Here is a 27779-nt window from a genome sequence, read left to right as displayed (position 1 = left end):
TATTTATTTTTAATCCAGGAAAAATGAACCATTTGTTCCCATTTCAAACTACTTTGGTTTTATTTTCCATGTTGTAACATAGTTATATCTATTTTTAAAATATATTAATACTATTTTTGGAAGTAGAACACTTTTGACTTGAAGATTCTAAAAGCTTAATAAAAATTAGGGACTGCTTGAACTTGGTAACTGGTGCCTAGAACTTGCTGATTAAACTGTCAGTGTATCATTTCCTTTAGCCTTCTAGTGCAGAAGCCCTCATTTTCTCGTTCCACATATGCAAAGGGTGGGCAAAAGGTACATGTTAGCAGCATGAGTATAGTCAACAATAGTGATGATGATGACACTGTTTCTTTCAAATTAATCCCATATCATGTTCCGGGCGCTGTTGAAAGTACATTCCATGCATTAACTCGTGTGGAATGTGTTTGAACGGAAAAACTCAGTCTGATGAAGTAACTTAAGACCACAAAGCTAGTTGGTAAGTAAGAAGGAAATGCAGGATTCATACTCAGGAAGTTTAGTTGTAGGATCTCAAAGGTAGATTCATAAAGTGCTTATTAATGTGGTATGTGGGGAAAATGTATTTTTAAGTAAATTATGAAGAGAAAACACTTTCAGTGTGGCAGGTGGGGACAAATACTCTTAAGGGAGGAGCAAATCTTGGAGCTGCAATTGCTTGATAGATCACATATCCATTATGAACAGTTTGAATCTTTTTTCAGAAAGGCCATATCCTTTAACTTAATCCTCCACATGTCATATGCAAATATCTGGAGGTTAGGCAGTGGAGGAATGGCTGTTAGAATATCACCGAGTTCTCCAAGTGGGCTTTTTAAGCTTGGATGCTTACTATCAATTTGAGATTGAGCCCATCGTCCCCAAAGACCAAAACAGAGAATCTTATACAACTTTTCAAAATAGTTAAACAGTTTAAAGTGCCCACTCATTCACTTTAGGTTATGAAAGTTTTTCTCCTAAGTTTAATTTTGGATTTAAATCATTCTTTTTGGTTCTAGAAATAACCTCTGTAATTTTGCTATTGCTGCTTTGGTTTCTGGCTCTTTTTAGGTATAGCCCTCACTCACGGGTGGCTTGTTTGCCCATCTGAGTGCATTTCTGGTGAAGAGTACAGGATTAAATGGCTCACTGAAAAGAGCTCAACAAGCCATGACGTCTTGCCCAGTCTGTTTCGACTAGAGTGGATCAGTCAGAAAGACCCAGTGGGAAAGGTCGTCAGGACTGAGGGCCTTATGCTGATGACTCAGCCAGGGTGTGTTTCTTAGTGGAAAAGTTTGAAAACTTTGTTATGGGATTTAAATGTTATGCTTTTCCTCTAGTGCTTCCCACTCAAGGAAGGACTAGGAAGGTAGCTCTTTTCCCGCCTTTGTATGGTCATAATAAACCATTGCAAATTAATTAGCTGCATTCAAGGCATCACACAGATTGATTTCCATATTTGTCTCGGAGGGAAGTCCAAACTCCTGTCTGGGGTGATTGAATCTTTGCTTTAGGAGAATGGGTGCAACTTCCGTGTATTCATTGGTGGGATCATCTTGTCATCAGCCAAATGCCTGATAAAAGATGTAAGCCATTTAAATGAAATGACCTCCCGCCCATTTTTAAAGTTTCTCTCTACTCTCTTTAAAGCTCACGTACTGCCGCAAAGAAATACCGCACCTGTTTACTAAAGGAAATAGGTTACTTAAGATTAATTGTGGACATTGTTTTCTCAAAATTGGGAGCAGAAAACTACTCTTTTTCACACTTTTGAGAACTGAAAACTTAGGCAGTTGCTGTAGAATGTAAAAGAAACAAATACTGAGAAAACAAAAATCAGCCCACCAATCAATTATGAAAAGTATTCTTTCCTAAATTAGCTTCTTTTATGATTTGACTTAAAAGCAGCATTGGATGTCCAAAAGAAATTTCATAGTCTTACAAAAAAAACAAAACCCTGACCTTTATGCTTATGTTGACAAAGCTGCCTGATATTTTTTTCTTTGTACATTTATCGTTTTTCTTTTAAACAAGGGTGGGGATTCTGTACTTTGCTGAGTGGCAGTGATTTATTTCATGGACCAGTTCCAGCCTTAAAAGGAGAGTGGAGGAAAAAAAAAAAAAAGGAGAGTGGGAGAGGCCCTGAACTAGCCTAATTCTGGCTCCAGTTCTGAATGTGTGACCTTACCAACTTTCTTACATCAGATTTTTCACCTTCAAAAGAGAGGTAATAATACCTGCCCGCCTAGCTCACATGGTTTGGAAGAAGCATGTTGGACTGTGGTGTGGACTGGATTACTGAACTGGACAGACTTGTTTCTGTTGTGTTATACTGGGTAAGATACAATATCAGGGGCTTAAAAAAGCTTATGGAAAGCTTATTATCTTTTAAAAAAGCCCCAAATTTATTGATATATATTTCACATGCTATACAGTTGTTATTTAAACATACTAAAAAGAGTTGTGCAGTCACTACACAACCAGTTGTAGAATATTTTCTTCATTCTTGTACTTAATATTATAAACTCCCCATTTCCCCCAACTTCCCCTCCCACAACCCTAAGGAACTATTAATCCAGATACTGTCTCCATTGATTTACCTATCCTGGATTGCATATAAAGAAAAACATACAAAAGCAAAACGAATAACCTACCAACAATAGCAATATAAAACACAGAAAAACTTCAAAAGAAACTACTAAAAACTAGAGCAAATTTAGAATGAGTCAAAAGAAAGAACAAATGAGAGGGTGTTAAATTTTAATCTAATTATGCCCGCATTATTCTACTTCCAAAATCTTTCCATTTCCGCCATTTTTCCACAATATTTTTGAAGTCTCCTTGTATACATCTTCTCAGAGCCTAATTAAAAACATTTTTAAACTATCAATATGTATCATTTCCTAGGGTTAATGTCAAGATCAAAAGAAAATGAGATAATATAAAATGTGAGGCATAATTAATGTAATTAGTGCCCAGCTAGTTATATAATTTTGTCAGTAACCTTTTATAAAGTATGGGTATGGCATAGCATGATCCAAAAGTTTTCATCTTTGGCACTTCAGGTTCATAGTTAAGAAAATCGAAAGTGAAATTTTCTCATTTCAGAGTAAGAGCCACTCATAGTTTGGCATTGTCTTGCTGATCTACCTTCTCATTGCTTTACTTATATATCTATTCAAATAAAAGTATTTTTGAGGGGAAAATATAGTTGTCAAAACATAAGCAAAAATTCATATAGTTTGTGCCACCTAAGGATGGCTAAAAACTTCTAATACTTCTATTAGAAATATACTTTTGGGGACCCAGATAAAGGACACTATTCAATTTGTATGGGGGAAAATAGAGGTGTCTTCAACTAATGACTTAAATAATTTGTGAGGAGTAGTATGAAAGATGGAAAGAATACAAGGTTGCTGTACCCAAAGAGAGCTAGTAGACCTTCACCTATTTTAAGAGGTAGCATAAGAGCAAGAACCAGTGGTACTTAGGGAAGAAGTTAAAGCTGCACTGAAAGCATTAGCTAAAAACGGCTCCAGGAATTGATGGAACACCAGTTCAAATGTTTCAACAAGCCGATAAATCATTAGAAACATGCCCTTATCTATGCCAAGAAATTTGGAAGACAGCTACTTGGTCAACTGACTGGAAGATCCATATTTGTACCCATTCTAAAGAAAGATGACCCAACAGAATGCTCAAATTATAGAACCAATATCATTGATATCACATGCAAGTAAATTTTTGTTGAAGATCATCCAACAATGGTTGTGGCAGCACATTGACAGGGAGCTGTCAAAGGTGAAGGCTGCATTCAGAAGAGGACATGGAACAAGGGATGTCATTGCTGATGTCAGGCAAGTCTTGGCTGAAAGCAGGGAATCCTAGAGAGATGTTTACTGTGTTTTACTGACTGTACAAAGGCATTTGACTGTGTGGATCATAAAAAACTATGGATAACCTTGAGAAGAATGGAAACTCCAGAACATTTCATTCAGCTCATGCAGAACCTGTTTATCAGTCAAGATGCAGCTGTGCTACAGAACAAGGATATATGTGTTTTAACATCAGAAAAGTTGTGGGACAGGTTGTATATATCCTCTCACTGTACGTATTCAATCTGTATGAGGAACAAATAATCATAGAAGTTGCATTATGTAAAAAGAATGTGGCATTGGGATTGGAAGGTTTATTAACAACCTCACGTGCAGATAACACAACTTTGCTGAAAATGAAGATCTGAAGCACTTGCCGATGGAGATCAACTGTTAGAGCCTTTAGTGTGGATTTCAACTCAATATAGAGAATACCAGGTAAGATCATGATAAATGTAGAAAAGATGGAAGTTGTCAAGGATTTTGTCTTGCTTGGATTCACAATCACTACTCATGGAAGCAGTAGTCAGGAGATCCAAGGATGCAGTGCATTGGGTAAATCTGCTGCATAAGACCTCTTTAAAGTGTTGAAAAGCAAGGATGTTACTTTGACGACTAAGGTGTGCCCTGCACAAGCCATGTTTTCAGTCACTTCATATGCAGGTGAAAGTTGCACATTGCATAAGGAAGAAGAACCAATACCTTTGAATTGTAGTGCTAGCAAAGAATATTGAAATCATCATGGACTACCTAAAGAACCAACAAATCTGTCTTGGAAAAAATACAACCAGAATGCTCCTTAGAGCCAAGGATCGCAAGGCTTCACTTCAACTTCGAACATGTTGTCAGGAGAGACCAGTCCCTGTAGAAGGACATCATGGTTGGTAAAGTAGAAGGGCAAAGAAAAATCGGAAGACCTTCCACAGGATGGATGGACACAGTGGCTGCGTGGATGGGCTCAACATGAACAGCTGTGAGGATTGCGTAGGACCAAGAGGTATTCCATTCACCTGTCGTTAGGAGTCGCTGAGTTGGAACTGAATGGATGGCACCTAACAACAAGTTGTCAATCTAAAATAAGAAGTATGTAATCATCATGTTAAGAGATCCTTAATTATACAGTTAAGAATCCTGTGGTGAAAAATTACCGAGGGGTATGAAAATCGCTAGGAAAAGAATTTCTCTCCTTCTTTGCTTGTGCTTTGTATCAACTCCCTGTTGCTAGGTTCAGAGAGCAGCAAGCTGCCACTTGTGCTGCTTGGCACTGGCCTGTCTTGTCGTTACTGGTGTTTTAATCTGTAGCATCAACACAGCCCACCTTGCTGAAGCACCTGTCATGTTCCATGTGCTGTAGACATTTTGCTGGAAACCTCTAGATGAATGGATGTGGTTTTTCTGGGAGAGGGCTTCAGTTCTGTTATCTTGCTGTTCCATTTCTCCACAACCTTTTTGCAGTCCCCTCATTTTCTTGAGTAGGGAGAAATAGAAAGTACCTGAAATATGCACTACTAAAATGATTGCTTCATGTAAAATTGGGGAGGGGGGAAGAATTGATTATTACACTTAAATAATTTGTTTTCCTTTTCCTACTCCCAAACCCAAGAAACTACTATAACAGTATCTCAGGAATCACTACCATATATTCTTGTGTATAAGCCGAGTCTTCCACCACATTTTAAATGCCGTTTTTGTGCTAAAGTTAGGTGCCTTGGCTGATATTTGGGTCAGCTTATACTCCAGTATATATGGTATTATTACCTGTTCAGTCTTCGTTATTTATTTCTGCTGAACAATTTTAGTTACCTCCTTACTACTAGTTAAACCTCCTGTCCCTTCCCCCCCGCCTTTTCTGTCCCCCAAATACCACCAGCTGTCAAATCTATCTTCCTGCTTCAGCAGTTCATCTTAAATATAAACCAGACCAGTGTCACTTGTAGGCTTAACCTTTAAAATAACTCCCTTATCACTGTTCCAGATAAAATCCAGACTCCTTGGCATCACATTCATGGTCCTTCCCAGTCTGATTCCTACTATCCTATCCACTCTTATCCCTTGCCAACTACTTTCGCTTTTCCTCCCACATAGGAAATTAGTTACAGTTCCTTACACACGCTTTCATATGGTGATGGCCTTTCGGTAGTCTCGGTTTCATCAGTATTATCATTTTCTGATGAGGGAGCTTCAGAAAACTTGTAGAAAAGGGGAGTTGAAGGATATTAGCGTTTTTCTAAAAACCTTTTGAAGCAAGCCCCCTCATGTATTTTGTTTATACATCCGACTATCATGATAAGGCATATATTTTATATCATCTCACTTTTATATACTACCCACAGGGCACATCCTCTAAATGTTTGTCAAATGAATAAACGAGGAACTAGATATTACCACTTGACCATATTATAACACTTGAAACTTCGTTGTATTGTGTAGTAACTATAAGCCAGTTTAGTAACTGCGGTAATGATGTTGCAGCCAGCAGGGAACTTACATGACACCCCACCTAACCCGCTATACTTTCAAATGGATAAATCCCAAACCCTAGAGACTGAGTAGCTTAGACAGAGGCTTACAGCTGACTAAGGAGCTCAAAATGAACTGTAGTTTGGCTGTTTGATTCCCAGGGCAGGATGTTTCCTCCTGCGATTAGGAAGACAAATTGGAATGTAGGCAAGAATGTTAATGTTGTGGTAATTAATTTGTTTTACCTTTGGGATTATAAACAAAAGCACACAGGTTTTTAGGGAAGACTTTGAAAGTACACAAGAAAAGAATATAATGTACTTCCAGTACCCATTACTGGCTTAAACAGTTCACTCACAACACATACTTGTTTCATCTATTTCACTCCATATTATTTTGCAGTAAATCATTGATGTTCTGTTATTGCATTGAAAAGATTTCAAAATGTGTGAGATATTTTTAATCTTCTAAATTTGGGTATCTGAAATTTGGGAGAATCGCGAAGCCCCATTGAAGACTTGGCTCCAGAAACGTGGCAGCTGCCCCAGCTGGGCCGAGATTTGCTGTCCCCAAGTTCTCTCCCACCCGACTGCTCCCGGGACTGCTCTGCTCAAACTGAGCCATCTCTAGTGCATTCTTTGCTCACATTCCCAGGAGAGAGTGTGCGTGTTTTCCTTCCTCTTTCAGGGGGTTAGGAGTGGGGATGGGTAAAAATGTGACAAAACATTTGCCCCTGCTTATGCTTTTTCATTTATTTAAACTGTTAGTTGGAGGTTTAAGGAATAAACGAGATAGCAATGATATGAACAAGAGTAGATATTTGTTCATAGATTGACTTTTATGTTTTGAATTCAGCAGCTTTAAAAATTGTATCTGTAAGATGCCTTTAAAATCCGTGGGGATCCTTTGCCATTTTCATTTTCTCAAAATGATATTCTGAATGATTACAAATAATCCACAAAAGTTGTAGCGAAAAAATATTATGAGCAGTCATGTGTCCATTGTATAGCCTTATCAAATCTCAGTATTTTGTCATTTGTGTTGGATGTTACGTAAGTGACAACAAAATAGAGTTAGAGCCAAGATATGTTTGTGGTTCTTCCCTTCCTTCTTTCCCAGAAATAACCATGATCCTGAAGTTGGAGTTTTCATTGTTCTAGTACACATATATCCTTCTCATAAGTAGTATTTTGCATTGATTTATTGATTGATTAGAATTTTGTAAAGCAATCTCATCTTTTCCAGTTGCTCTTCACATCTCAGTATGCAGGAAACTGTAGAGAATATGTCACCTCCCAAGATGCATAACCCACCTCCTAAAACACCCCACTTTTGTTAATACAGAACTACAGAGTGTGAGATAAAGTAGTTTAATAATTTGAGGTATTTTTTAAGTAACAGAGCCCTGAGGGCCTGTTTTTTACTTTCTAGGAAAACTTCACACCCAGCTGTGTTTCTTTGCTTAAAATATTACCTTTAGAAAGTATAAATGGAGTCATAGGACTGGAAGAACCCTGGGGGGCTACATAGTCTTCACTTCCTCATTTGAGTTAGACTGTTTTAAAACCAACTCATAATTAAGTTTTCTTTACACTTTCAAAGGAAATAAGTGAAGGAAATACTGTCAGCTCTCTCAGCGATTCTTTCTGACATGACAGTTTGCTAATGAAGTCTGAGATGTTTGCATTACCTAAAATTAAATAACCATAGAGCTTGCATAAAATTTAATTTTTAAAACTTTACTCCATTTCCTCCCAACCAAAATTTCCAGCTAAGTTTAGCACTATATTTTTTTACTCCTTAGAAGGAGATTTCATCCTGTTTATTCAACTGGGGCAGAGGAAGTTTTCCCCCCTCCTTCTTTGAAAAAAAAAAAACAACAAAAACCTAGTTGATGGTAACTAGATTCTAATGGAGTAATTTTGGAAAGAATTACCTCTTTCCACAAATAAGGTCTTCTGAGAGGCGTAGTAAATTTCCATGATGTCAGGGAAGTAGGTGGGGTTTTTGTAGCTGCAAATCCTATGGAATAAGAGCTTTTCAAGAAGGAGGCGTGGGATCTGTTTCTGGCCCCTCCTGAACCACGGGCATTTGGGAATTTCCCATTGTGTTGATCTTAGGGCTAGCACAGTATGCTTGTGATCTGGAGTAACTGCTTTAGTAACAGTAACGATGTTTGTTTACAGGATCTCTGCCATTTCTTAGGATGTTCTAAAATGTATAATACAGTCCTGATTTACAAACCAAGTTGAGATCATTTCATCTCTTCATGTTGGCTTCTAAATGGCTGCCATTAATTTTTTATTACCACCAGGCGGTAAGTTAAGCTAAAGACGTTCCCCAATTATAGTAACAATTTCCTTCTTGAAAGTTAACACAAGACTGCCCCCAAGAAGTTCCACACTGCTGTTCCACTCCAACACTTCTGACATCAACCACAGCATACTCCCCTTAGTGGAGAGGAAAGTATATCATAAATGCTTCAACTTAGCTAGTTTTCCTGGAGGTGCTGTGGGTTAGGTGTTGGGCTGCTAACCTCCAGGTTGGCTGGTGTTCAAGCCTGCCAATCAGGATGGCTGTTTCTGTAAAGATGCACGGTCATGGAAGCCCTTGTTAGGGCTCCCACTGAGTGCAACTCAAGTCAATGGCGTGGGTTTGGTTTGGCTTTAACTTTGTCAAGACCTAGTTCAAGGCCCACTTTTCAGAGAGCTTTGCTATTGCAACTCACAATGACCTTTTTCTGCTTATATCACAAAGGTCCACTCATCTTTGTCACTTGTGGTAATTATTTTTTATTGTTTAGTACTGTCTTTTCCAGCCATAGTATGGGATCTTAGCCTGTTCTTATTATATGTATTTCTATTTGCTTTTCTTTCCATGACGAGTGCTAATGGTGCAATCATTGATCAGCCCCAACTGAAAGCCAGCAGTGGAACCATTAGCCGGCCTGCCCTGGCTGCCTCTACTTCTTTATCTTTAATCATTTTGAAAGTGTTAAATGCCTTGTAAGCACCATCTACTAGATTTACTTAATATCTTACTTTATTTTGTACATTGTACAAAAGTTACAAAAATTAAGTTTGCAATTTTTAAATAAGAGATTCTTAAGAATTATAAACTTTTAGAGTGGTAGGAAGTGTTACTGCTTTAAAAAGTGTTGGATGAAAGAACTTCCATTGGTTAAGGATAAGTGAAGGTCACACTGCCTATTAATGGAACTGATGTCCGTAAATTGTTCATTTGTAAAAAGTTGAGTAGGGAAAAGGTTGCTCGTGTGAAGTTCAGAGTTAAGCGGAACCTGAGCTTATAGCATGACCTAGCCCAAGGGGGATAGAGTTGTTGAAAATTTGTGATGGGGCCCTTGGTTTTAAAAGGTGAGGTGGCCAAACGGGTACCCTCATGAAGCTAAGTGAGGCAGCCTGCTTTGAGTTGACTGGGACCCAACCAGACACAGAGAAGATTTTTGAGCCTGTGACTCGGTGCATATTGCTACTGACTTTATGCACTGCTTGTCCTGATGTGACTTTGCTTATGGATGCAGACTCACAAGATTCCTACTGGAATGAAGATTCTTCACAATAAAGAACATGTTTTTATCCTCAGAGCACTGAGTTGATATAAGTGGGCAGTATAGAATTGGATACCCAAAATGGGGAAGATAAAGGCATGAAGTGCCTAACATCCATTACATGTGGCTCCACGAGTCTAAAGAGAGGCACTTATAGACTAGTGTCAGACTTAGGGACTTCAGTTGGACTGGGCTACAATGTTTACCTGATATATAAAGCTCTTTCTTGCTTATACATTAAAAAAAAAGGTGGAAAATTATGTGTGATGAATGTATTTACACCACCACAAGAAGAGCGGTGCTGAGGTTGCTTATGTATAACCAAACCACGTCATGGGATTTGGTTTCTTGGTTTGGAGGTTTCAGATTGTGGTTTCATTGAGTGGCCCAGTTAATTAGCATAATCTCATGTCTAGTGCTTGCTTTCTGTCACCTAGTTTGTTGCATGGCCTCGTGGGTTACTTGTTGGGCTGCTAATCGCAAGGTCAGCACTTCAAAAATATCAGGAAGTTGAGGCTTTTTACTACCAGAAAGACGCACAGTCTGAGAAACCCACGGGCAGTGCTACAGCCCTACAGGGTCGTTGTGAGTAGGAATTGATTTGAAAGCAGTGTTTGGGAGTTTTTTGAGTTAGTTTCATGGGTTGCAAGTTGGATTGCTAACCTCACGGTGAGCCATTCACATGCACCAGCCTCTCGCAGGGAGAAGCAGGTTTTCTACTCCCATAAAGATCAACCTGTGGGTCGCAACCCTTTTGGGGGTCCAATCAAAGTAGGTAAGGCTGGGATTATTTAAGCTTCTAAGAATGCTACCTACTTTTACCACATTGCATGTGCAAAAATTAACGTGGTCAACAACTAAATTATGAGTTAAAGCTATAAAATTCGTAGACAACACAGGAGTAAATCTGCTCACAACCTTGGATTTGGCAGTGGATTCTTAGATTTGCGTGTCATTTTTAATTTGTTTGTTCATCCTCTCCTCCTCCTTCCCTTCCTCCCAAGCTTTCCCCAGACCTTTAAGTCTGCTTCTTTTGGTGTGAAAATTATTTGTCCTCAGGTTTTTTCTTTCTTCTTTTCCCCCCAAAGCTATGTATGTATTTTTTTTAACAAACCAACCTTATCACCTTCAAAGTATACTCCATTATACTTAATACACTTGTCAAATCTGCAGTTCCGTTCTTGGAAGCATCCAAATTCATCTGTTTGGATGGCTGACAGCACTTCCCTGGTTTTTTGTTTTGTTTTTGGTATTTTTCTCACCTATGCAATTTTAATTTTCTTAAAACTTCTTTATAACCAATCCTCGTGATTGACCTATATATTTTTTTCATAGTAGTGGTCTCACGCATAGTATTTGTCTCTAAAATTCACTAAATTTGCTTATATCTTCCAAATCCATTCATGTTAGAGGAGTCTAACAGTTTCATCATTGTTTTTTAAGGATTCTTAATCCCTTGTGCAGTATATATGAATCGGTTGGTTTATTCATTGTGCCACAGGCAGGCATTTTCATTGATTCCATCTTTATACCATTGTGGATCTATGTGGGTGCACATACCTGTTTGGTTTTTTAAATTTTTTTATTTGGCGGGTATTTAATGAGTAGAGAGATTGCCAGATCATGTGGGATTCCTGCTAACAGTTGCCTGAGGTTACAACATACTGATTTCTGTCATGGCTGTACAATTCTGCAATTCCACCTTTATATCTTTATGGGAGCAAACAAGAGTACTCTTTCTCTTGCCTTTGATCTATGCACATAGCAGGAAATTTTCATTCAGTCATCAGAAGAAACAAAATAGTGATGCATGCTACAATTTACATGAACTTGGGAAACATGCCAGATACAAACCAGTAAAAGAAACCAGACACAAACGTTAACATAGTCCAAAATAGGTCAATCCATTGAGATCGAGGCAGAAGGCCAACTGGTAGTAACCAGGGAGTAATTACATAATGGCTACGGGGCAATGAAAAAGTTCTGAAACTAGGGAAAGATGGTGATTATACAGCACCATGAATACATACTACTGAATTGTTGGCCATATAATAGTTGATTGTATGTTGATGAATTTCACCTCTTTTTTTTTTTCTAAGTGGCAGACAGGATTTATTTTGATTCCCCCTACAGAACCCATAGCTCACAATGGATGTATGTATGGATTGTGATAAGAGCTGTCAGAGCCCCCAATAAAATGATTAAAAAAAAAAAAAAGAACTCATAGTCCACGCGTCTGTAACAATGCCATTTTCTGTGCTGCAAGCCCACGTCTCTGACCAACACACGGAGCTCAGTCAGCACTCACGAAGACCCTCTTGCGTGCAGTGTTGGTGTACGGGTGCCAGCGCCACTCAACGTCCGCCGTGGCCTCCTGTGCCAACGCGCCCAGGCGGATCATGCACCACTTTAGCTCAAAGCGAGGTCCAGCTTCAGTCAGCTCCACATTGTGGTGGTCCACCTTCTTGTAGGTGTGGTGTCGGAATGAGATGTAGTCATCCTGGTTTGCAAAAGTGATGATCCTGTGGCTGTCATCTTTGGGGACAGGGAACAGGTACTTCAGGATGTCAGAGACCCTTTTGCCCAGGTGGGAGGAGAAACCGTGCATAATGAGGTGGGGTTTGGCTTCTGACATTGTGCCCAGGTTAGGGCTGTCATGCCGCATGACGATGTTGCAAAGGGTGAACTATGCAGTGGGGCCGAATGGCAGGTGGCTGATAATGGGCCCCACTGGCATGCCACGGTGCTCGTGAACCACCAGCAAGTTGGTTACGCCATTGGCTTTGCAGGCTCGCACTAGCGCGCCTCCCTCATGCCAGCCTCGGTTCATGCGCTGTGCACCTGGGAACACCAGTTTCAGTTCCTTTGCAAACATCTTGAGGCGGGAACTGGGATCTCGGGAGGTGGTGATCATGATCTCGGGGTCTTCAACCCCTGCCCATCGATATTCATCATCCGCATGGCTGGTTACCCCTTCACCGCCAGCATCATCAAACTCCAGGGACCCCTGTAGCGCTAGAGCCTCACGACGGAACTCGGTGGGAATCAGGCGGTTCTCTTCGAGTGGGCGCCGGAGCCGCCCCTCCTTCTCCGGGGTGGTTCGCTGCGCTTCCTCGTGGGCCTTGCAGTACAGGTACTCGCGGCGCAGGCGAGCCTCCGGGCACAGCATCCTGAGCGCCCCCTCACGTGGGTTTCGGAACGTGCGGCCCTTTCACACCGGCGAGGGCGGGGGGCCGACGGAGCCCGGCTTCCGCCCTCACGCGGGACGGCTGCCGTCTGCGAGAAAGCGTCAGGAAGGCTCCCGTCAGGGCCGCCGCGCGTGCTCAGCAGAGCAGTCAAGAAGCTGGGTTGTCCCGTGGCTCAGGCGCGCCATCCGTAAAGCTGTCGCCCGCCACCTCCTAGGTCTGTGACTAAGCATGCTGCAGCCTCGCACGACGCCGGATTCACAATGGCGGACGGTTCAAAACATACGCGCGGAGGCTCAAACAGCCCGTGCGTTTTAACAGCGTACTCACTGACAGAGGCCCGCCCGCTGGAATTAACTGAAAAATACCGCCAAACTTTCTTCCACCCTCCCAATTTCACCTCTTTAAAAAAATGGTTGCTATTCAAAGTCCCAACAGTATTTTTAATTGATATATAAAGAGTCTATAATTCATGTAAAAAGAATAAGTATGCAAGAATTGTAGAGAAAGAGAAAGGGACTTACACATCCTGATGTCAAAATATGTTGTTCATTGCCCTTGAGTCGGCTCAAACTCCTGGGTCCCGTGTGTGTCAGCCTAGAGCCACACTGCAGGAGGCCTGCAAGGCCAGGACCTTTCAGAAGCAGATGGTCAGGCCTTTCTTTGAGGTGCTTCTTGGTAATATAGATAAGAAATGAAAATAGTTTGGGTTCACTATGGCAATAAATAGATGAGTGGAAGTTTTCAAAGTGGACCGTGGGCGGATGATTTAGTGTGAAAGCTCTGTAGAAGTTAGGTGCGAGCTCCTGACTCTTACTGCACATACGCTCCTTCCCTCTAAATGCTGGATTCCGAAGTAGGCTTCTGGTTTGTGAAACCTTGGGGTTGTTATTTTTCCATGGATTTTATATTGGAAAGAGATAAAAATAAGCTTTATTATTATAAATACCTCGATGACATCAGGAACAAAGGATAAGGGGTGTCTTTCCCAGTTGCAGGTGTGAGGTGACATATAACTGAAATGGGTTATTAGCATTGGCTCTGGGGTGTGGTAGACTGGGGTCCACTTACTAGTTGTATGTCTTTTTGATTTCCTCATCTCTTCACTTATAAATAGGAGTACCTATTTTATAGAACTGTTTTAAAGTTCAAAGAGTGCCATGCATTGTACTCAACCTAGAAGTGTTTGATGAAAGGGTTTTTTTTAAGACCTTTAAAAGCACTCTGAAGTATCTCCACTTATAAATTCTCAGATATGTACTAATTTTGAAAATTTTAGAAAGAACTTTATTTTCAAATCAGTTTCACAGTTTTCTTGAGGGAAACAAGTTTTTATTCTCTTAGCAAAATGGGCTGAAAGTTTAAAACGTTTGATTATGTCATGAAACAGGCTTACAGAAAACCAGTTCTGATTCCAGCGGTCTTTGCTTACTTGCTGTGAGAATTTGACCAAGTTACTTTACTTACTTCACTGAAATTCTTCATTTTTACAGAGAATATGAGAAAAAGAAATGGGTTTGAGTTTCAGTGGGAGAGATTTAGGTTAGATGAAAGAAGAACTCTCTGATTGTGAAGCTGCCAGGCAGATAGGGTAGACTGCTTTGTCACCACTAGGAGACCTTGCCAGAGAAACTTTTCCCTTCTGGAATCCTGAGGCTCTTTCAGGGCTTCTGGGCACCCGTCCCAATGCAGGTTAGACCTGGATGTTGATCCTAGCTCCCTGCGGATGACATCTTTACCTGGATGCTAGATGTCACACCATGTTGACTTACCCTCCCATTATGATATTATTTTCTTTATTTAGACAAATTAAGGCAGCATAGGGTACCTAGTGTACATTTTATTCTTCTATACAGATAGTATAAAGTTAAAAGGGAAAGAAAAAGGCATAGAGCCATATGAGCCAAAGGGCGGTAGGGAAGGGATTTTTCTCTGAAAGGTGAATTGATCCCTTGCCATTTCTTAAACCAGCGGTCCGCATGGAGCAAGGCAGCTGTTCCGAGACTTGCTGCTCCTGTAGAAAATCAGTCTCGGAAGCCACAGGGGCAGTTAGTTCTACCCTGTCCTGTAGGGTCCCTTTGAGTCAGCGTCCATCAATGGCAGAGAGTTTGGAGTTTCTGGCCATAAAGGGTGTATAATGGCTAGAATAAAAATTCTGGGGTTAGGCAGGGGTTTAATCCTATCTCTGTCGCTTTCTAACTGAGAAGTGTTTGACAAGTAACTTTACTTCTTTGCGCCTTTGTGTCCTCATTTGTAAAATGGGGAAATAGCACGTTGCTCATATGGCTGTTGTAAAGATTAAGCTATTGCCCTGAGATCAACTTTAACCATTATTTAAGTATTCAGTTAAGCAGCCAGTGGGTTCAAACTGCCGACCTGGTAGTTCACAGTCCAGCACACAACCCACTGCACCATCCCCACCCTTTCTGTACTGTTGTTAGTTACCATCGAGTCGGTTTTGACCCGTCGTGACCATATAACAGAACAAACACTGCCTTGTCTTTTGCCACCCTTGCACACTGTTGACTTTTTCATTGACTCCTTGACATTAAGATTAGAGGTTTTGTTTCATTTTTAAATGGAAGTGATAACAATGATTAGTTCCTTTCCAGAGAATCATTACCAAAGTGGGAGAGTTTTCTATTGAAGGGTAAATTAGCATTATTTGTAAAAAATATTTATATATGGTAGTCCAAATAAATAAACAAGTTCTTATTGTCACATCTGAATAACAAAACCTTTGTTGAGAAGCAGAAAGCCTCATCTTTCTACTTTCTTTCTCCTGAGGAGAACTGGTTGTTTCGAACTGCTGACCTTGTGGTTAGTAACCCAGTACATAACCCATTGTTCCATCAAGGCACCTTTTTGAATGATGTGGCAGCAGTATTGAATTCAGTTCTGTTATAGAGAAGTGTCTTGCTTCTGAAGTAATATAATTGTCATTCTCACATGAGTTTTTAAGCATACTCTGATTTTTCTTAAGTTGAATAAACTGAAATATTCAGATAGTAATATCAGGGTATCACTTCGGCTATTTTGAATGGTCTTTGACTGTTAGACATATTGTTCTAACATTGTTGTGGGTGCTATCGAGTCAGGTCCAACTCACAGTGAACCCTACATACCACCCCGCCTAGCCCTGTGCCATCTCCATGATTGCTCTGATGTTTCTGCCCATTGCTGCAGCCACTGTAGAGGGTCTTGTAGAGGGTCTTCTTTTGCCGCCCCTACTTTACCAAGCATGATATCCTTTTCCAGGCACTGGTCTCTCCTGATAGCATGTCCGAAGCATGTGAGACACAGTCTAGTCATCCATGCCTCTAAGGACATTCTGGCTGTACTTCTTCCAAGAGGATCTGTTTATCCTTTCACCAGTTTATGGTAATTTGAATATTCTTCACTAGCACTGTAATTCAGATGCATCGATTTTTCTTTGGTCTTCCTTAGTCAATATCCAACTTTCACATGAGGCAACTAAAATTACCATGGGTTGAGTCAGGTATACGTCAGTCCTAAAAATAGCACTCTTGCTTTTCAACACTTTGAAGTCCTGTGTAGCAGATTTATCCAATGCAGTGTGTTATTTGATTTCTTGTCTGCTGCTTCCATGAGCATTGATTGTGAATCTAAACAGGATGTCCTTGATAACTTCCTTCTTTTCCCTGTTTATCATGATGTTCACTATTGGCCCAGTTGTGAGGATTTGGTCTTCTTTACAGTGAGTTGCAGTCCATCCTGAAGGCTGAAATCCTGGATTTTCAGCAGCAAATGAGCAAGTCCTCACTTTCAACAATCAAGGTTGTCTCTTCTTATTGGAAGTTAATAGCTGCCATGAATTCTTGATACCATACTTATGTTCATATAATTCAACTTCTCTAATGATTTCTTCTTTACCAGATCATTACATTTTAAATATAGTCCCTCTTTTGGTTTGTTTTATTTTTTAAATCATTTTATTAGGGACGCATACAACTCTTACTACAATCCATATATACATCAATTGTGTAACGCACATTTGTACATTCATTGCCCTCATCATTCTCAAAACATTTGCTTTCCACTTAAACCCCTGGTATCAGCTCCTCATTTTCCTCCCTCCTCGCCACCTCCTCCCTCATGAACACTTGGTAATTTATAAATTATTATTTTGTCATGTCTTGCTCTGTATGACGTTTCCCTTCACCCACTTTTCTGTTGTCTGTCCCCTAGGGAGGTCACATGTGGATCCTTATAATCGGTTCCCTCTTTCCAACCCACCCTCCCTCCACCCTCCCAGTATTGCCATTCTCACCACGTAGTTGGGATTGGGACCGGCCTTTTAAAATATAGTCTGTCTTAAAGAGTTAGCTTTTCAGTAGAAAAGTGAGCAAAGGATTTGAAATCTTTTGTTTTAATAAAATTAGAAATAAGTATTTAAAATACATAAAATATACTTAATTGTAGTGAAAATGCAAGTAAAAGTAAGATGGTCTTATTTTTGAGATTGATAAAGATTTTAAAAAGTGGTTAATATATAGTGTTGGCACTCATATTGCTGTTGGTAGCCAATTGGGACCATCTTTCTGGGAAGTATCTTGGAAATTTTTACCAAATTTTTAATTGTGAATCTTCTTTGACTCAGCAATTGCATGCCTGCAAAGACATAATGAGAAAATAGAGGCAGAGTCCACCCTCTATGACCCAGTATGTTCTCTACAGCAGTGCTTAAGCACGTCTCCCTGAATGGAGCCCACATAAACACAGTGGACATTGGTTAAAGGCTGTGGCACTGTAGAAGGGGATGGATACATTGCGGAAGTGTGCTATAGTGACTCACAGTCAGAGGAACCTAAACCTAAATTCAAATCCTGGCTTCCCCATGTTAGCTCTATGTTCTCGGTCAAGTTGCTAAATCCAGTTGTCTTTCTTTTTCTCTAAAGTAAACCTAATAATGGCACATCCTTTTCAGAGTTGCTGTGAAGATGAAGTGAGGTGATACATGTAAAGTTCAGAGTCTAGTGAAAAACCTTATGGTAGAAATACTATCTGCTCCTTAAAAATAAAGATCAAGTATGTCTATTTGCATTGAGGGTTGTCTGCAGTATCGTAAGGGGGAAAGAAAGTTATGAAATAGTTTTATGAGCCTATTTATATCAAAACAGTATATATGTTTATAAATGCATGAAAGTAGAAGGACATAATAACAGATAAACTCTACTGAACACTTATTTGACTTGGGTCTCACACACTGCTCTAAGTGCTTTACGCACATCATCAGTCTATCACTTTGTTAAAGCTAGTTAATGTATATTTTAAGTGGGTTGAGACAGTGCCTACACTGTGTACTCAGCAAACTAGCCATTGATTCTCACATACAGCTAATATCTCTCTGCTTTGTAGATGAGAACTCTGACACCTGAGAATTCTCACAGATCATAAGGGGCAGAGCCAAGCTGTAAATCCAGGCAGTCTAACTCGTGTATCACCCCAAAAGTTGGATATCATTGGACGGTAGGATTGTGAGATCACTTTTCACTTTGCATTTTATGCACAACTGGAGTTTTTCATAAGAGATGCATTTTACTTTTTAAAATAGAAAAGTCTGTTTTGGAAAGAAAATACTGTACATTTTGAGATTTTAGAAATCTTTTTTTACATGTTAGAGAACGCCTGTATCAAGCCAAAAAGTGGGACTAAATGGCGCACTTAGGTTTGCTCTCATTCTCAGGTGTCCTGGGTAAGGAGTGCCCCTAACCCCAAAGTCATTTGGGGACAGATTTTCTCCCCCAGATTTTTACAAAGAAGTTTTTCGAAACAAGTAGGGTACTAGAGTAAATTGACTTCATGTGATAGTGACCAGCTTATGTAACAGAAATCCTAGAAACTTTTAAGAAGCCTTTAGTCATATTTTTGGTTTCCTCGCATTTTACCCACAAAGTCTGGGGTAAAATGCCATTTTTTGGTCACCAGAGAAAATACGCCAAGAAGAAATCACCGTTGATATTGATCCATATATTATGAAGCAGTGACTTAGAGTAAGTCATTGAAATAGCCTTATAGCTAGTAGATCCCCTCCAGTCTTGCGCAAACCTTGGCTGCCAGCATTCTGCTGCCCACCCTCTCTGTGTCCTAGATCAGCCAGTGCATTGCAGACTCCAGCAAGAATGGGAGCATCACTTGGTGCCTGGATGACCTGGATTCTAGTCTGAGTTCTAAATCAGAAGTCAACTAACCCAGTTGTACTCAGTATTAATATTCCTTACTTTTAGGTTCTGTGATTCTAGCATTTTTCATCTTGATGAACTTTACTTACAAGACTAGGAAAATGTTGAGCAGAATTGAGCTCATAAACTGACTTATGGGAGCATTTTCCAGTAGAGAGTCTTGAATTACAGAATTTCCTTGATGACAAACTATACACTTAAGTTTTTGTTCCACTTTCGATTTTGCACCCCGCCTGTAGATGTTTTCCAAAATAAACCAGAATTGTATTCTAAAAATTTACAAACCAATAAAATGGTAAAACTCTAGTCTTGGCACTTGATAAAATCTCACTTGTTCTGATACTAATATAGAGGTCATTAGCACTTACTTTTTTCCTGCCTTTACACTCTTTAAATTTGGGTGTTTTCATGAGGTGTGGACCTTTTGGATTTTCCAGGCTTGCAGAGGTCAAGTGGCCTGTGTTTTTAACACAGCATTCAAGGCTGATGAGTCAGGTGGCGGAGTCTGCGTTTACTTGGGGGCAGTTTTCCTGGTAATTTAGGATGTTCACAAAGTGTATTGAGAGAGTTTAAATAATTCAAAATAACGCTATAAAGTGTAAGCTTGTTTGGGTCATGTTTTAATTTTGGTCTTATCTGAGTTTGGGGGTGGTGGCAAAGAGAATGCTGATGCTTCTGTCTCTTTAAGTTGTTAAACTAGTCTGATCTCTTTTAGTGGTTTGTTATCATTTGAAAGTGAATAATCAATGAACTTACTCTGTCATTTGAAAATGAAGGAATGTGAAAACAAAAATGAATTGATACAATTAAGGCATGCACATATGTCTTTCTTGAAATTACTCAGTAATCTAGAAACTCTGAATGTCCTGAATGAGTGGGAAAATTAGAATATGCATTGGTATTTGAAATTTAAGTCCTTGTGTTTGAGATTTTGAAATTTTACATTCTCCCCTATCCATTTTCAAGTTACATTTTGTATGTGAATTCTCTCTCATTTAAGAAGTTTACAGTTAAGTAAATGAAAAGCTTGTGTTCAAAGATGACCAGACTTTTTATAGTTGGGTCTCTGAGTAATTTGTATGTTCAGGCTGCTTCCCAAAGCTGGCTCCTCCCCTTTCCTTTACCAGCATGTCACACCACCTCTCACCACCCATCCTTTTCCTACCTGTCCCGTCATTGGTTGTTCGTGTGCCAGCACGCCACCTTGGCGCACACACTGTACGGCACGCACTGGCTGTGCGAGTCTTTTGAAGGTGGGAAGGGGTAGTCCTTCTGTCAAGGTAGAGCTTTCATTTTGTTTCTTGGAATGGTTGTGGAAGAGTAGTTTCCTCAACAGAGGCGTGAAGATAATTTAGCTATGATTTGTGCTGCTCTGCTTTTTGTTTCTGATCTGCTTTTCAAACCAGCAAAAGCAAATATATTTGGAAAGAGAGGAACCATTTGAGCCCTTAAAGTGATAAAGGTAGAAGAGGGAATGTAAGATACAGCTGAATAACTTTCCTTGAAATTCCTCTCTTTAGGGTCTTCCTCAGCGTTGTTCCAGGACAGCATATTCTTTTTATTTTCTCCACAATCTTCCACCAAATTAGACATGACAACTTGGTTCATAGAAAGGCAAATACATGGTACCCGAAAACCCGCCTTTTTTCCCTGAAAGTATAAATTGCATATATTTCACCATCGTTAACCTTTTCCCACCGTCACAAATACCTTTTTCTCTAACTTGTAAAAATGATTGTTTTCCCCTTTTGGAAATTTTTTTTCAAAAATTAAAGGAACAAACAAAGTCAACTGTAAAGGACAAGTTTAAATCACCTGTAATTTCATGTTTAACATCATAACTTCCTTTTTTGTATTTTTAAAGTAGTTGGGTTCATCTTGTACCTGAAGGTGGGACTTTGTATCTTGCTTATGTACATAATAACATCATTTCTCATGTTAACATATTTTTTGATTTTTCTTTAGTATTCTTTCTATTTGATGCTACCATTATTCCATCAATAATGGCACTTAGTTTTATGCCTTTGGTATAATTTGTTTCTTATTTTAATCATTACTTTGATTTGAAAAAACAACTCTATACAGGTCTCGTCAAAATTTTGATTATTTTCCTAACATAGATTCCTAAAAGTGGGATTATTTAAAAAAAAATTTTAAAGGCTCTTTACCCTATTCTCTTCCAGAATTGCTTATATCCGTAAGTTAACACCAGGACAGATGGTGTGGGCGAAAGGCATCTTCTGACAGACAACCTCAGTAGGAGCGTTTCCTTCTGAATCCCTTCTATTTCTTTGATCTGCTAGTAAAAGTCAGCATCTTTCTTTTGTATGTTTGTGTTTAAAACTAGATTTTTAAAACTTAATTTAATATTCAATGTAACTTATTACTAAGGTTTGTAATCTATAACTTTAATATAAAATGCTATTTTTGATCTTTACATATTTAAGATATTTTGTTTTTAATATGTACTTTTCATATATATTGTTAGTTTGCATGGTTTTCTCTCAGGTATGGCCATTTAGTCTTATTTGATAAAGGTGTGTGTGTGTGTGTATTTAAACAGGGCTGTCTAGCACTATTTATTGTAAATATTTCCTTTGACGAAGTCATCTCCCTTCCAAGTATTATTAGATATGTATTTGTTTACATTTTATTCTAAATGCTTTTTAAGTTGAATTTTGCTTTTGTTTTACCCCACCACCCCTTATTTTGTTATTTCCATTTTTCCTTCCTTACTTCATTCTTTTATCCTTCTCCTAATTTATTAATTTAATTTTTAAATTTATCTTCTTAGACCTTTCCTCTTTATTTTTGTTTAAAATCATTTTATTGGGGGCTCTTACAGCTCCAATAACATTCCATACATCAGTTGTATTAAGCACATTTGTACATATGTTGCCATCATCAGTTCCAAAACATTTTCTTTCTACTTGAACCCTTGGTTTCAGCTTCCCTTTTTTCCCCTCCCACCCCTGTGAACTCTTGATAATTTAGAAATTATTTTCATACTTTACACTATCTGCTGTCTCCCTTCACTCACATGTCTGTTGTTTATCCATGAGGAGGGAGGGGGGCCGTTTCCTCGGTGCTATACTGCACCCTGGCTGGCTCGTCCCTTCCTTGTGACCCTTCTGTGAGGGGATGTTCAATTATCTACAGATGGGCTTTGGAGGTCCATTCTGGCCCCCCTTGTTCCCATCAAAATGGTTGTTTGTTTTGGATCTTCTGATACCTGATCTTCTGATTCCATTGGTACCTAGTACCTCGTGATCACACTGATTAGTGTATTTCTTCCATGTGGGCTTTGTTGCTTCCCTGCTAGATGGCTGCTTGTTTAACTTCAAGCCTTCAAGAGCCCAGATACTATATCTTGTAATATTTAGGCACTTTAAGCTTTCTTCACCACATTTGCTTATGTACCCATTTGACTTCAGTGTTTATGTTGGGAAGATGAGCCTCACAGAATGCCAGGTCATTAGAACAAGGTGTTGTTGTTTTGAGGGATGGCTTGAGTAGAGACCCAATGTTCGTCTCCTACCTTAATACTTAACCTATAAATATATGTACATAGACCTATATCCTTATCATTATATATTAATATATTTACATATGTACATACCTATGTTTATATCTCTATAAATGTCTTGCCTTCTAGTTATTTCCTCTATTTCCCTTTACTTTACTTTTGTCCTCTTATCCTGTTTGACCTTCATTAGGCTCTCTGTACTTCCTCTCAGCTACATTGCACTTGATCGGATCCCACCAGTCCTCTCTGAGCATTGGCTGCTCTGAGTGGGAATGACGTCTTCGAAGCTTGGTGGGCCAGGACACTGTCCATAATCTCTCTCTGGGCTGTATCTTCATTGCTTTCCTTTGTAGTGCATTCTTCTGGTTAGGGGGGTTGATATAGCTGGAATAGGGGCAGGTCCCTGCAGCCCTCTCTGTTAGTTCACTGCTTCATGCTGATATATTGCCCTCAGTTTTGGCACACCAGGTTGAGGTTGGGTCTCTCTCTCCCTTTCCTGTGGAGACAATAAACAGTGCCCTCCCTGTAGTAGATTAGTGCCCTGTTCCCCCAATGCTTTCGTTCTCCACCCCCCATTTTTCTTGTTTGCCCACCCTTCTTTTCCCCTTCTTTATGTTAGTATGCTGTATGCATCATTGGGCTTGGTCTGTCCCCTATCTCTGTGTCTGTCCCTCAACCCATAAATTATATATTAAATAGTTTTTCTTCTGTTCCCACAGTGTTGATTGCAGCTACCTCAGTGAACTCATATTGTACTTGTCCTTTTTTGTTTGGCTAACTTTGCGTAGCATCATTTCCTCCAACTCTTCCCTTGTGACAATGTGCTTCATGTGTTCATCACTGTTTTTTTAGGCATGTGTAGTACTCCATTATGTGACTGTACCAGAATTTTCTAATCCACTCGTTTATTGATGGAAATTACAGTTTTTTTCCAGATCTTTGTGATTGTGAATTGTGCTGCAATAAACATTGGAGCTCAGATGGCTGCTTGCTGTTTATTTTTTACTTCTGAGTATATGTCCAATAGGGGGATTGCTGGGTCATACGGTAGCTCAATTTCCATTTGCTTTAGATAACTCCAGATCACTCTCCACAGTGGCTGTACATATCCACAAGACTACCAGCAATGGATGAGAGTTACCATCTTGCTGCATCCCCCCCCCCCAACATTTGTTGCTCTTTGATTTTTTGAATTGGGCTATCCTCAGGGGTGTTACATGGTATTTCATAGTTCTAATTTGCCTTTCTCTGATGGATAAAGTTGTGAATATTTTCTCAGTTTTATTGGCCATTTGGTTTTCCTCACTGGTGAAACATCTGCTCAGGTCCTTTTCCCACCTCCTCAGATGGCTGTTTTTTTTTTCCCCTTGTAGGTTATTAGGGTATTATATAATTTAGTAATAAATGCTTTCTCTGAGGTGTCATTGCTAAATATATTCTCCCAGTTTGTGGGTTCTCTTTCTCTTGGAGAAGAGAAGTCTTTCGATGCACAGATGTGTTTTATCCTTAGTTTTTCCCATTTGTCAATTTCAGCTTCTTCTGTGTGTGTGACCTTCTCTAGTTCAGTTAGGCTATGTATGTTCCAAGGTTCTCAGATTTGTCCGGATTCCTTCATTGATGGCCCTAATAGTCTGGGGTTTTACTTTGAGGTCTGTGATCCACCTTGAGTGTGTTCTTGTGCGTGGGGAGATCTTGCTTCATTTTTCTGCATGGAGATATCCATTTTTCCTCAGCACCACTTGTTGAAGAAGGCATCCACTTCCCATTTGATGTTTTGGGGGCACGTAGCAAAGATCAGTTGTCTGTATGTCACTGGTTTTATTTTTGTTCTCTTCCATTGGTCTGAGAATCTGTCATTATACCCGTGCCATCTCCCCTTTGACGACTGTGGCTGTGTAGTGTGTTTTAAAGTCTTGTAAAGCAAGCCCTCTGACTTTGTCTTTCTTCTCGAGGAGTTCTCTGCCAATTCTGGGCTTCTTTCCTCGTCATATGAAGTTGGTAGTCTGTTTTTCCATTCTTTGAAGAAGGTTGTTGTTATTTGTATCAGTATAGCAGTAAACATATAGTGCCTTGGGTAGGATTTACATCTTTACTGTATTGACTCTTCTAGCCCGTGAGCATGGGATATTCTTCCATTTGTGGAGGTCACTTTTGGTTTCTTGTAGTAGGGTTCTGTAGTTTTCCTTGTATACATTTTTTGTTTTGTTTTTTTGGTTAGAATATCCCTAGGTATTTCAATTTGTGCTTGCTATTGTGAAGGGGACTGCCTTCTTGAGCTTATCTTCCATGGTCTTGTCCGATGTATATAGGAATCCAGTAGACTTCTGTTTGTTGGTCTCGTATTCAGCCACTCTTCCTTATTCCTCTATTGCTGCCAGCCCTCCTGTTGTGGAGCTTTGGGGGTTTGCGGTGTATTGAGCTGTGTTGTATGCAAGTAACAATAGTTTCACCTCTTCTTCCCCCAGAAGAATGCCTTTAATGCCCTTTAATTACCTTATGCTGTTAGTTAGGAACTCAAGTACAATGCTGAATTGAAGTGGAGACAAGGGACATCTTTGTCTGATCCCCTTTTTCAATGGGATTGTTTTAGTCTTTTCTCCATTGACTATGACATTGCTGTTGGTTTTTCATACATAGCTTGTATTAACTTGAGGAATTCCCCTTCCATTCCTATATTCTTGAGTGTCTTAATTAGGAATCGGTGTTGGATGTTGTCAAGTGCTTTTTCTGCTTCTATAGATATTATCATGTGGTCTTACCCATTTTCTTCTCAATGCAATGGATGATGTTGATAGACTTTCAGATGTTGAACCATTCCTACATTTCTGGGATGAGTCCCATCTGGTCATAATGATTTGTTTAATATACTTTTGTATTCTATTGGCCAGTATTTTGTTAGGATTTTTTGCATCAGTGTTCATTAGAGGTATCACTTCTATGGGACCCTTGCCTGGTTTGGGTCTCAGTGCTAAACTAGCTTCATAGAATGAATTTGGGAGTTTACCATCGTTATCTATTTTCTGGAGTAGTTTTTGTAGGATGGATGTCAGCTCTTCCCTGAATGCTTGGTAGAATTCTCCTGTGACATTGTCTGGCCTGGGAATTTTTTACACTGGTAGTTTCTTAATAACCATATTAATGTCTTCTATTGCTAGGTGTCTATTGAGATTCTTGACTTCTATCTGGGATATTCTAGGGAGGGATTGTTTTTCAAAGTTATTTGTCCATGTCTTCCAGGTTGTTGAACTCATGGGAATACAGATTTTCATAGTAGTTTGTAATGATCCTTTTAATCTCATTAGGATCCATTGTGATTTCCCCTGATTCATCTCTCATCCTGGCTATTGGTGTTTGCTCCTTCCTATACTTGGTTAGGTTTGACAGCAGTATACCAATTCTCTTAATCCTATCAAAGAACCAGATTTTTGCTGCACTGATTTTTTACATTGGTCTTTTCCTTCTCCTTTACCTCTGCCCTGATGTTTGTTCTTTTCTTTTGCTAATGAAGGGATTGTTCTGTTGACTCTGCTCTAGTTGCTGACGATTTTGCATGAGTCTCTCTTCCTGTTTTATGTGTGCGTTAATCACTATTAAACACCCTCTGATAACTGCTTTTACCGTGTCCCATAGGTTTGGTACATTGTGTTCTCCTCATTAGTTTCTAAAAATTTACAAATTTCCTCTCTAATTTGGGCCAGTACCCACTCATTCCACAGAAGATCGTTATTCATCTTCCAGTGGTTTGTCCTTGGTTTTTATTGTCTTTTTTGTTTATCTCCAGCTCTATGGTGTGGTTGTTCAAGAGGGATGTCTGAGTGATCTTTACATATTTGAATTTATTCAGGCTCTACTTGTTCTGCAGCAAGTGGTCTATTTTTGAATAATAGCCATGTGCACTTGAAAAGATGTTAAACCTTTTGCATTTGGGTAGAGAGCTCTCTAAATTATCAGGTCGAGTCGCTTAATTGTGGAGTTTACTTCTATAGCTTCCTTGTTGAGTTTCTTTCCTGGTGACCTATCTTTCTCTGATAGTGGTGTATTAAAGTCACCTACTATGATTGTTGAGTGTGTGATTTCTGTTTTTGAAGAATTTGATGAATTTTGCAGATCTCTCATTGGGTGTGTATATATTTATTATGCTCACTGGTTCTTGATCTACTGTTCCTTTTAGCATTATATAGTGACCAGCCTTATCTCTTGTTATGATTTGCATCTTCTGATTGATTTTGTTTGAAATTAGGTTGGCAACCTCTGCTTTTTGTTGCTGTTGTTGTTGTTACTACTTGTTTGGTATATTTTGGGCCAGCCTTTTATTCTTAGCCTATTTTTGTCTGTAACTTGAAGGTGTGTCTCTTGCAGGCAACAGATTGTTGGTTTATTTTCTAAACAGTCTTCAAGCTTTTGACTTTTAAAGGGCAAATCAGACCGTTGACATTCAGCGTTATTATCACCAACTGTGGTTCCATTGTTTTCATCCCCGTACCTTTTGTGTAGGGTGTTTCCTTTCTCCCCACATAACATTGTACCGTGTCCATGTGTGTTTTGGGGGAGGGAGAAGCTTCATTCTTTCCTTCTTTTTGCCATTGAGGCAATGTTATCTTAGTGGGGTTTTTTTCAGTATGTTGACTTCCAGGTGGGGTCATGCTATGTGGTAGTCTCCTATTTTTACTTGGTGAATGTTGATCTTCTGACCACAGTGAGTCAGCAAGGATTTTTTGCAGGGTTGGGTGTCTTATAATGTATTCTTTGAGTTTTTCCTCGTCTGTGAAGACTCTTACTCTCCATCTAACTTGATAGACAGTTTGGCAGGATAGAGGATTCTTGAATTGGATTGTGCTCCTTAAACTTTTGGAAGATGTTATTTCACTCTCTCCTGCACTTTACAATATCTGCTGTTAGGTCTGAGCATCTTTTTACCTGAGTGTCATTGTATGTGGCTGCCTTTTTTTTCCTCTCTAGCTG

At 39.4% G+C, this 27779-nt stretch overlaps 1 protein-coding gene and 1 pseudogene across 5 annotated transcripts in view; one reads left to right on the top strand and one right to left on the bottom strand.

Moving 5' to 3' along the window:
• STK38L (serine/threonine kinase 38 like) overlaps positions 1-27779 on the top strand; it is a 108271-nt gene that overhangs the window by 32143 nt on the left and 48349 nt on the right. The window contains exon 1 of one of the 5 annotated variants that reach the window (XM_075551950.1): positions 18486-18578. The exons of the other annotated variants lie outside the window; for them this stretch is intronic. The gene's annotated coding sequence lies outside the window, so the exon portion shown is untranslated. Of the gene's footprint in view, positions 1-18485; positions 18579-27779 lie in introns of those variants that run through there. 5 annotated transcript variants of the gene reach the window in all.
• Positions 12155-13072, bottom strand: LOC142451127 (U3 small nucleolar ribonucleoprotein IMP4 pseudogene; annotated as a pseudogene).

This window comes from Tenrec ecaudatus, chromosome 6 (genome assembly GCF_050624435.1).
Source record: "Tenrec ecaudatus isolate mTenEca1 chromosome 6, mTenEca1.hap1, whole genome shotgun sequence".
NCBI lineage: Eukaryota > Metazoa > Chordata > Mammalia > Afrosoricida > Tenrecidae > Tenrec > Tenrec ecaudatus.
This window is presented reverse-complemented; position numbering and strand designations above follow the sequence as displayed.